The following is a 12,370-nucleotide window of genomic DNA, read 5'->3' on the forward strand; positions in this document are numbered from 1 at the left end:
GGCCCGCAGGGGAGAGGGACGCGATGAACAATGCAGAGGAAGACGCACGATAACATAACAGAACCTGGCTCGGGCGCAGTGAGTAACATACTGAAGTCTGCACGAATAGAGCAGTGAGAAACCATATGCACACACATCCAGACTCGACAGATACAGACATTTATCGATACTCAAGGATCATATACATATTCCGAGTCGATCGGAGCCAATATGTGAAAGTTACGGACATTTTACCACAGAGCATTTGCGAACATTTCAAAGCAAATCCAAACGACAGAGCAGTTCGAAGAAATCGGACGATAGTCATAATGTACATATATGCTTTTTGGATGGCACGATAGATTGTATCAAAACAAAACGTCTAGAATTATTTTACACATCAAAATATATTATAAGACCCGTTAGAATAGTTACAGCACTTACCGTTTGATAAACGGAACAATCATCAAAAGTTCCCTTGGAAGAACGTGCGAAGATATCACATAAAACATTTAAGGGACCCGATAGAACAAGTCAAGTGATAAATCATATAAAAGAATTCGGACGATGTTCATAATGTATGTCTTGCGGAAGTCACAATGGGTTACGTCAAAATAATCTTTCTAGGACCGTTTTACACTTCCCTACGAGAACCTTTCGAAAGTTGTTAGGACCCCGACCTACCCTAGATTACGTGATGAAAGTCGTGCGGGAAGTGGACGTGATTATACCAGCGTTAGGGCACTGAAATGCATTAAAGTTTCGAGGTTAAGCGTGCTGGGATCAGAACAATTCTGGGATGGGTGACCCCCTGGGAAGTATACTGAAATTTTTATAAATGTAGAGATAAAAGACAGATGGGGAATTTGGGGTAACCCAAAGGAACCCTGAATAGGTCGGGTAGGCTAAGGCAGACTCGGCCGGTGAAGAAAAAGGAAGCGCAACACAGTTCTGGGATCAGAGTAAGTTTGAATAAGTGTTTGGAAATGTTTTGTGAGAAGAATGGTAGTAAATATACGTGTATGCGTACGACATCCCATTTATGACCGCACCGATCGACGGTGGGCCCCAACAGTCGGTGTTGTAATACATGAAAGGCAATAACTGAACGGAATCTAAAAGACGAAGCGAAAGCTATAGTATGATTCCACCACTAGTTAAGGTTGGAAAGTCCTAAGCATAACGATGCTCAGGAATAGAAAGAAAGCAAGTACGAAAGAGGGGATAGTAATGGTAACTTTTGGAAAATTTCAAAGGAAAGGAAGAGACCTCCCCGAAGTATTATGAGACCCCATAAGGTCAGTTGAACATTCGAGGACGAATGTTCTAAAGGGGGGGAGGATGTTATATCCCGCAATTTTGCATATTCGGAAAATTTGAAATAATTGTGACAAGTTAAAGACAAGGCCATATTTTGATTTTGTACAATATATATGTTGTTCATGGAAAAATATTGATGTGGAAATATGGAGGGAGGCTAAGGACAAAATTGGAATTTCAGAAATTTGTTTCATGAATTACAAAAATTAGCCACAACTAATTGGGCTCAAAAAATAATATAGAAAAGAGGCCCAAATTAAGGGTGGTGGCCGGCTATGGCCAAGGAAAAAAATGGGCCAAGCCCATGAAAATTAAAAAATCAAGCCAATAAATAAATGAAAGGGGTCATAACTTGTAGCATAAAATTAGAAGTTTCAAGAAAAAGAAGAGAGCAAGAACAATAGAGAGGCCATTCGGCCACTTGAAAAAAAAAAGAGAAAAATTTTTGCTCTTCAACTCTTGATCCAAAAATCATAATTTTCTTGTATTCTTACTAAGCTTGAGACCCTCTTCGAAGTGGTATAATTATTTTGGCAAGAAAGTCGCTTTGGTGGCAAGTGAAGAATTTTGGAAAAAGGTAAGAATTTCATGTTCTTTATATGTTATGGAAGGTTATATATGTTGTAGTATGTAGAAATGAATAAAAAGTGTGAAATTGACACGTTATGGGTGTGTTGGTATGTGGCCGAATGTGGTGGGTGGATGGAGAAAGGTGAACAAATTTTATTTGTTATGTTAATTATGTTGTTGAAGCTTTGTGATGGAAATGGAAGAAAATGGTTTAAGATGGCATGGAAAATTGTTGAAAATGATTGTAGGAACTTATGTGATTTTAATGTAATTTTTATGTAATTATGGAAATGGAGTTCTAGATGTGAATTATTATGTTGACTGGTGAATTTGGAAGGATATTAGTCCATTTTGGCATGAAAGATTGGTTGGTAAGTTGTTATGGGAAGTTTTGTGATTTTATGGTAGATTTATGTAATGATGAAAATGAAATTGTTAAGGTGCGAATTATGATTATTGTTAATAAAGTTGGAAGATGAAAATGTTTTATGAATATTTATGTCGAAGATTAGAAGTTTCGGATGAATTATGATTTTGGTGAAGTTTTTGTATATTTTGTAAATATTCTGTAGAATAATATGAATTGCTTCCGAATTGTATTGGGATGATCTTGAGTAGTAAATGAATATGAAAACATTGATATTGGATTGGAAGTGCGAAATTAAATTAGAAGTTGTCGCACTATGTAGAAAGGAATACTATTCATGCTAGAATGTGTTTTAATTCGATTGTTGATGTTGTTGGTGTTGTTGTTGTTGACATTTTGGCCGAGTCGAATTCTCGGGGATGGCACATTTACAGGGAAAATGCTGCCGAAATTTCGGTAGACAAGCATTACTCTAAGATTTACCTTCTAAAGGCTTCTAATTTATATTTGGTAATTGTGACCCATTTGTAGATTTTGGAGCAAACGGGATTTGAATTTGGAGTAGCGTAAGAAGCGGAAAAGGTATGTAAAGCTTTACCTTTCCTTCCTTTGGCATGTGTTAGACCTAATAGGTTTGGATACGAGCCTCGAGAACGATTTTATTCTTAGAAATCCGAGTTTGAATTTGACCCTTTTTCATTCAATAAAATTGAATTAAGTTTTTCATGCTTTGTTGAAACAATTGCTTAAACATCTATAACTTTCCAAATGCAACCGAATGACACTAAAACTTTCATAAGTGACTCCCTAAGGCTTAATGTACGTAATTTGTGTCCGCCACCTCGGTTGACCCGAGGTAGGCCCACTATTTCCGAATCCGCCCCTATTGCGTTATTGACTTGTTTTTGAGCAATAATTAAAGGAAACTCTTAGCTACTCCCTCAACTACTAAACGACAAGTTTTTTACTATTCCTTGAATCTTATGACATATTTTGAAGCGTAAAACGATCCTAGAAATATTATTTTGACGTAACCCATTGTGACTTCCACAAGACATTCATTATGAACATCGTCCGAATTCTTTTATATGATTTATGACTTGACTTGTTCTATCGGGTCCCTTAAATGTCTTATGTGATATCTTCGCACGTTATTCCAAGGGAACTTTTGATGATTGTTCTGTTTATCAAACGGTAAGTGCTGTAACTATTCTAACGGGTCTTATAATATATTTTGATGTGTAAAATGATTCCAGAGGTTTTGTTTTGATACAATCTATCGTGCCATCCAAAAAGCATATATGTACATTATGACTATCGTCCGATTTCTTCGAACTGCTCTGTCGTTTGGATTTGCTTTGAAATGTTCGCAAATGCTCTGTGGTAAAATGTCCGTAACTTTCACATATTGGCTCCGATCGACTCGGAATATGTATATGATCCTTGAGTATCGATAAATGTCTGTATCTGTCGAGTCTGGATGTGTGTGCATATGGTTTCTCACTGCTCTGTTCGTGTAGACTTCAGTATGTTACTCATTGCGCCCGGGCCAGGTTCTGTTATGTTATCGTGCGTCTTCCTCTGCATTGTTCACCGCGTCCCTCTCCCCTGCGGGCCGAGTTCTGTTATATATATATGTTTATGATGATACGGGGCGGTGGCCAGGATGGCATATGATATATGATTCACCGCGTCCCGCAGCAGAGGGCCGGGTTCTGTTACCTGTATACATGACATATGATTTACCGCGTCCCTCGTGGAAGGGCCGGGATCTGGTATACGCACATATACGATACACGATTCTGATATGCACGGTTTGTGTCTGGAAAGTAAGTTCTCTGGCATGTTGTATCCTCTGTATTTCTTCTGACCTATGATATTGATATATGTAATCCGTGTTTGGAAAACAAGCATTTTAACATCCTGAGTTCGTACTTCTTCTGACATACGACTTCGGCTTATATGATCTGCATTTGGGAATAATTATTCTGATATTCCTAGTCTGCACTTTACTAACATATGACATCTGCTTACGTGATTAGCGATCGGGAAATAGCGCTTTAATAATATGAATAATGTATTTACCCCTGTACTGTTGATCCGGTATGTTCTGTTTTCTGTACTCCATGCTTTACATACTCGGTACATATTTCGTACTGACCCCCTCTTCTTCGGGGGCTGTGTTTCATGCCACGCAGGTACAGACGCTTATTGTGGTGATCCGCCAGCCTAGGTACACAGTCTGCTGTTTGGAGTGCTCCTTTGATCCGGAGCCCATCTTTTTGGTACAAATCCTTCAGTTGTATATGTCTTTGTGTTTATCATTATATTTGGGGTACGGCGGGGCCCTGTCCCGTCATATGATTCCGTTGTCTGTATTAGAGGCTTGTAGACATGTAAGTGGGTCATGGGTCGCGTTTGTTCAGTGATGCTTATTTGGTTTGTGTCCGGTTTTCCCCTGCCCTACGTTAAGTTGATCGATTTATGTGTTATGACATAAATAACGTTTTAAATGGCACGTATATGACTTTGTATGCACAAGATTCATTTTATGTAGAAGTACGTGAAATTTGGTTAGTAAGTATGTACGAGTGTCCAAGTCGGGCACTAGTCGCGGCCCACGGGGTTGGGTCATGACATATCCTTTCTTTCATTTTGGCATGATCTACCATTAGTTCGAACGCAATTACACTCGTAATGAATCCACTGCTAGATGTAGGAGCTCATGACCCTATGTTTATATTGGTGTTGTTCATATCCTGAGTTCCTTGACCTCTTAAGTCCCGAAGGGGCACCCGTAAGTTGTATGTTTCCATGATTGTGTCTAAATACCGAAGGGGACATTCATAAGGCCTCTATATTCATATGGATTTCATATTTGATTTTTAAGTCTCGAAGGAGACAAAAGAAAAAAGGAAGATGTTCCCATTTTGACATAAAAGTTGCTCTGAAAGGGAGTCTTTTGATGGTTTACAAATATTATTATGCATTTCCACACACACACACACATTATATATATATATATATATATATATATATATATATATATATACACGACATGATTTTATGGGTAAGGGGAAAAGGGCTAAGGCATTACATACGCAAACCACCTGATCAGCTGGTATACGAGGATTATGATGCCCGATGGGGCCATTATGCTATTATATTCGAAGGGGCTGCGAGCAGGACGAAGGTATGCATTATATATATATATATATATATACACACACATGATGTATTAAAAGTTCATATGCACATACATGATTATCAGTATTGGTTACGGATACAGATTGAGTCTGTTACTCTTTTATCATTCGAGTCGAGATCTATTGTTTCAATTCTGCCTTGTATATTTTGTATATTATTCGTACTGACATCCCTTTGCTTAGGGGCGCTGCGTTTCATGCCACACAGGTGCAGACAGTTTAGTAAAGGACACTTGCTATAGGATGTTCCCAGGCTATCAGCTGGATTGGTGAACTCCATTTCTATTCGGAGTGTTGCCGAGTCAGAATACTTATGTATGTCCTCGAGCCACATGCATTATGGATATGCTGGGGCCCTTGGCCAAATTATGTTATGGTATCTTGTTACATATTAGAGACTTTTGCAGACAGTGTGTTACACCTCGTAGTTTCGTCCGTTGAGATTCGTTAGGCGTTAGTTGTCCTAATCGTGGAAATGGGAGTTACCTTAGGATATATGAGATTACATGTTCCCATATTATGGTTATGGGGGTTTAAGCCCATTAAATGAGCTATGGAAGGATTTAAGAACAAACAAATAAAGAAATTGAGTTTGTGGGAACTTTTGTAAAACTTGGCAAAATTTTCGGACAGATTTTTGGTCCAAATTTGTGGGGGCATATCTCCTAGAATATGAGGAGTTTTGGTGTGGTTCTTTGTTTCCAAATTGAATTTCATCGAGTCTAGTTTCCAACGCAACAAACTGTTCGTCAATGTGACGTCTGAGTAAAACGTTATGCATGTTTTACGACAGACTGTCTGAGCAAAAGTTTATGCGGACCATTTGACGGCCCGCAGGAATTTTGACGCCCCGCAGAAAATTCTGCAGTCCATCTAATTGACACAGCCCAGCGTCAAATGGTCACAGTGACCCATATTTGACTGGGCAATTCTACGGACCATTTTGACGGTCTGTAGGAATTTATACGGCCCGTCAAAATCGCCGCAGAATTGCCCGACGGGAGTTTAAGTTCCGCTTTATATATTTCGTTCCACTCCATTTGGACATATTATTTTACCAAAACAGATCCAAAGGCTCTCTAAAAACCCTCTCTTCCACTCCATAAACTAATCAAAGGCAAAATCCAAGAGAGATCAAATATCAATAAGTAAGAATCAAGATACCCATGTGCTAGAGGTCTTGCTAGGGTTAATAAACTCCAAGAATCCTTTGGATATTGAAGCTAGGGTTTTCATATAAGTTGATAGCTTCCTCCAAAGCTCATTCCTATAAGATAAAAGGTTAATTTTCATACTTATTACATATTATCAAGAATGTTTATTTGTTGAACAACTTGGGTAGAAGGAAAAAGTGGAAGATGAGTTCTAAATGTAGTTTTTATGAGGCTTTTGAGTAGTAAGCTAACTTGAGTTATGATTCTTAGTATAATATGGGTATAATATTTCTATGGAAAGTAATAATGGTGATGAAGACACATTATATGAAATGTGCTAAAATGGGTATCAAGTTGCTAGCATAAGTTGAACACAATGATGAATTTGGAAGGCTAAATCGAATGTGAATACTTGATTATGATATTGTGGATATTATTGTGGTTGTTTGGGAGTTGTCTGGTGATATAGTGGAAGTTGACGAAATAGGGGAAATGCTGCCCAATTTTCATTAGGTCATGAATTATTCTAGTTTGAATTTAGGAGTATCATTAAGGCTTAACCATCCTATGAATCCTTCCAAATGTAGATTATTCAAGCTTCAATGGGGAATGTTAAATAGTTAAGGAGACAAAGAGGTATGTAAGACTAACCCTTCTTTCATTAAGGCATGGTTCCCTTGCTATATGTATCCTTTCTTGAGTTCCATAATGTCTTCCAAATGACTCTATATCTAAGGTTTCCAAAGATTATGATTCTCGATACGTTCACGATTCTATTGCCTCTTTTATATAATAGTTGATCCTCTAAGGATAAATATAACGAAAATGATGATGTCAATGATGACGATGATACTTATGAACTCCTATGTATACGGATTTAAGTATGTATGACTATTATGTAACACCGAGCTTATATAGCCGGGTATGGCACCTATCGCGTGCACACCAATGCAGTTGGGTATGGATAACACTGAGCCTTGGTAGGGCCAGGTATGTATGCCACCGAGCCTTATCATGGCCGGGTATGTGAAACCACCAAACCTTCCTGGTCGGGTACGCTATGGATATGAATATGTATATAAATATAGACACGAATATGGATATTTGTATATGTATATATGTATGTACATGAGCACGCACTAGAAATGGAAGGTCCCTATGAAAGACAAGTAAGTAATTATGATGATGGCTCTACTACTCCCTGATTCCCCCATCCTATGCTATTTCTTGTGCTGTCTTTTACGCTCATGTTAAGATGTTGATTATGCTTTACATACTAAGTACATTATTCGTACTGACGTCCTTTTGTTTGTGGACACTACGTCATGCCCGCTGGTGGACAGGGAGATAGGACTGATCCATAGACTTCTCACTCAGGGACTATATAGAGAAGCTCCATTTCATTCCGGAGCTACAGCTTTTGGTATTATTCTTTTGTGCACATAACCATGGGCAAGGCGGGGTCCTATCCCGCCTATATTATGTGACATACTCTCCTTAGAGGCTCGTAGACAGTTGTATATGATTAGATGTGCTTAGCCTTGTCGGGTCATATTTTGTATGTCATTTTGATAGACTCGTCCGCTTGTGTATATGGATATGGGCATTATTATTGATGATGATATAAATGTGTTGTTGCCTAACGAGATTAGCACAATTGATGTATATAAATTATAAGTAAGCCATGTGGCTCACCTAGATGTGAATATGAGAGTACGATAAGAGGTGTCCGGGTGGGTTAGCACCGGGTACCCGTCATGGCCCTCCGGTTGGGTTGTGACAAGTGTCCTATGGATTGTGCATCGAGATGTCGACAGTTATGTAAAGCGTCTATGTAGGGCGATGTGTTCATGTGCATTATTCTAAAGATTTAAATGTGACTAAAGGTTTTCTTTGAATTAATGATAAGGGAGGAGTCCCTGAATTGATGAAAGAGTTTTATTAAAAAGTTTTTCATGTTTTACCTGACGGAAGCGTCATTTCATAATTTAAAGATTCACAAAAGGTTGTGACTTATGAATAGAATGGTAGTATGGTACTCAGCTGAGTAGGGTCTTGGGTGTCAGTCACAGCCCTTCGGTTTGGGTCGTGAAAAAAATATCTGAGAAACCATCAGGGCCATTGGCACTACTACCACTGAGCTTAAACACAACAGTTTTCACTTCCTCATCACTGGGCACCTTGCATAGCATGTCATTAGTTTCTTGATCTACCATGCATAGAATGTGGGATAGCAAACCTTCAGAGTTATGACTCACTTCTGCCTGAGTGAACTAATTTTGATAGAACTTTACCGTTTCATCAGCCATTTGATCTTCATTGTCTAGCCAGCCTCCATCTGAGACTTGAATTCTCTGAATCTGCAACTTCTTTCTCCTTCCTTTCATAAGATTATGAAAAAGAAATCTTGTATTCCTATCCCTATCCACAAACCAATCAAGTCCAGGCTTGTCTCCAGTATTCTTTCTCATAATGTAAATTCCTCTTGAGCTCAGCCTGAGATTTCTGCAGCGCACTTCTGTTCAAGCTACTGGGACTTTCTTCAAACGGTTCTTCTTTAATTCTAACAATTTCGTCCGTGATTACCAATTGTTTAAAAATATCACCATAAATACTGTCCCACAAATTCAGCCTCCCACCTCATCACATTTAGCATAGACTAAAGTAGTTATCAAGCGTTTACCTAGATCTTGAAAAAACAACCTTAAAGAGATCTATTGGGAAGTATCAGAAATAACTTCCACTTCTATATTATCTTCTACAAAATACCAAATCTTACCATTACAGTTAGAATAGGCAACATTCATCCATAATATCCTCTTATAATGTTGCACACGCCTAGCATGTTGGAAAGGTTCCATAAGAGCAATAAGGAAAAATTTATAATGTCTATGAAGCATTTGAAGCCTATGAAAGGCTTGTTGAGTCCTCCCCAAACTAATGTTCCAAATAAATGATTTCATCATCATTTAAAGTTAGATTTAGTTATAGATCTCTTTTGAAACACCCTAGTAGGCTGTTGTTTCACAATTGACACATTTTTGACAATTTTCTTCTACCCCTTACGATTGGAGATATTTGGAGAAACAACTGCTAATTTATGACTCTTGTCAATTTGCAGCACCACATTTTCTCCTTTCTCCTCTTCCCTGAGAAAAATCTCCATTGCTTCATCAACTTCTATCAACTCCACATCATGTGACACCAAGTTATGCAGAATCTTATTAGGTGAGTTCTTGTTGACTACTGAGATTGACATCTCCAAATTTTGGTGTCACGACCCGACTAAGGGCCGCGACGAGTACCCGGGGCTAACCACCGAGCACCGCTCGTTCTACTACTTATCACATCCATTTAACACTCTTTTATCGAATTTATACTCAACTCATAAGATTTTTTTTTCCATTTGAGAACATAATTGATTTTATATACATACGCCCTTCGGCTATCAAAATAATAACATATAAACCATAGTAGCATCGTGAGACCATACTACCCACACATACGTATCTATGAGCCTCTACTAGAGTACTAGACATATGGACGGGACAAGACCCCGTCGTGCCCAAAATACATATACATATATATACACAAAAGCATAATCCCAAGTAGCACCTCCGGAATAATGGAGTGCTCCTGCAAATATGTTGATCGCTCCTAAAGGTCTGGATCGAGCTCACCTCCCTGTCTACCTGTGGGCATGAACACAGAGTCCAAAGAAAACGGACGTTAGTACGAATATTGTATTGAGTATGTAAGTCATAAATGAAATAAACATGATAGAGAAATCATAAGTCATAAGATGAAGGCAAAACCTGCGCGACCTTTGGGGACAAATACATTTCATACATATATCATATATACATAATCGCTGTACATGAATCATCATAGCGTATACATCATTATGTCATACAATTCATCATCGTAGTACCGTATCTGCTCATACACATAAAACACTATCCATATTCGGCCACGTAGGAGCTCGACAATATCCGTATTCCGCCACGTAGTGGCTCGACAGTATCCATATTCAGCCACGTAGTGGCTCGACTATATCACATACATCATAACAAGGATCAGTATATCTCATCATCATCATTGTCATCACATACATCTTATAAGCGTATCGTAACCTTTCATTAATGCATACATTTAAATTTAAAGACAATCTATGAAAATCACATCATATTCGTAGCATGGACATCGTATAAATATCGTAGGATAGACTTTATAATCTCTAGGCTTAAGCTCAACATTACCACTATCGTTTACATGGCATATCTCTTACCCTTATCTCATATGAAATCCTCTATGAACATAGACTCGTAAATTTGCGGAGCATTGGTCATAAGATGTCCAATAAGGCTTATAGACAATCTATAATAATGTCGGGGTGACATAAGGTCGAGAACCCCCGATTACATTATGGGGAATTCATAATTATTCCGCCCCACCTTGAAGGAAATAGTATATAAGGGGAGTGTATACAATAACGACATCAATGGGTTATAGATTGCATCATTAGCTTTATAGGATCATCATATCATGGATTCTAGATTTCTTTAGACTCACTTATCATCATCATTATCGTACCCATACTGTATCTCTTATTTCATATGGCTATTCATGAACAAGGACTCTTAGTTTTCTCGAAGATAGGAAACTCATGAAGAAGAAGGAAATTCATGCCATAAGATTCATGCCTTAGAAGGAAAGGACTAGCTTCACATACCTTTGGCGTTTAACTACTCTATTGCTTGTCCGTCCTCCTTTAATGCTCACGTCTTTACCTTCAAAAGAATTCGCATTCACATTAGCTAAGCGATTATAAGAACGTGATTATTGAAGCTAAGGAAAATTGAGCAGCATTTCCTTTGTTTATACAACTCTTCCATATTCTATATCAACTCCCAACATTCATAACAACACTCACAATGTAATAGACAACAATCATCATTCATCTACATTATCCGCATTTCACAATTCCCCTTCAATTTCTCCATAATTGTGGTTATAGCTCACTATCGCGTTTTCTCATATCTAATACTTATTCCATGTTCTAAATGTCATTCATAACATATTTACAATCACAACATACCAATATTCATAATTCAGTCCAAATCTCTCACCCAACAATGTCACATTCACATATTCATGACCCATTTTCTATGTCTTTCTACAATCCATGTGTTTTTAACTTTCAACACCTTAAACAACCAAGAATGATCATAAAACTCACCTTATATAATGGATGAACAACACTTTAGTGAAGCTTCTCTTCTTGCACCAAAACCCTAACTCACTTCCCTTGAGTTTTCTTGGTGTGGATGAACTTTGATTAGGTTTCATATGCTTGATTTTGTGGTTTTGATATAGTTGATCATGATTTTCCCCTGATTTCTTGTGGATGAATATTAGAGAGTGTTCTAGAGTTTTCTTGAAGTGTAGAGGAGTGAAGTGAAATGAAATAAAATGAAGGAGAGAGGTCCCTATATTAAATTGAAACCTGTCCCGACCCAAATATACGGACCAACATATGGTCCGTACATTTTATACGGGTCGTATGTGTGGCCGTATGTTTGTTCCAGAATATGATGATCCTCTTGGATAATTATACGGCCTAATATACGGCCAGTATAATTTATATGGTCCGTATGTTGGGCCGTATAGTGCCCAGCTGTTCCGATTTTGTTCTCGTCGACTCGTTTGATCTCCAATCCTTATGGAACATTCTTGACACTTGTTTAACACCTCAATACCAATATAAGGGAAGT

The sequence above is a fragment of the Lycium barbarum genome, chromosome 3 (assembly GCF_019175385.1).
Source record: "Lycium barbarum isolate Lr01 chromosome 3, ASM1917538v2, whole genome shotgun sequence".
In the NCBI taxonomy this organism is placed as follows: Eukaryota; Viridiplantae; Streptophyta; class Magnoliopsida; order Solanales; family Solanaceae; genus Lycium; species Lycium barbarum.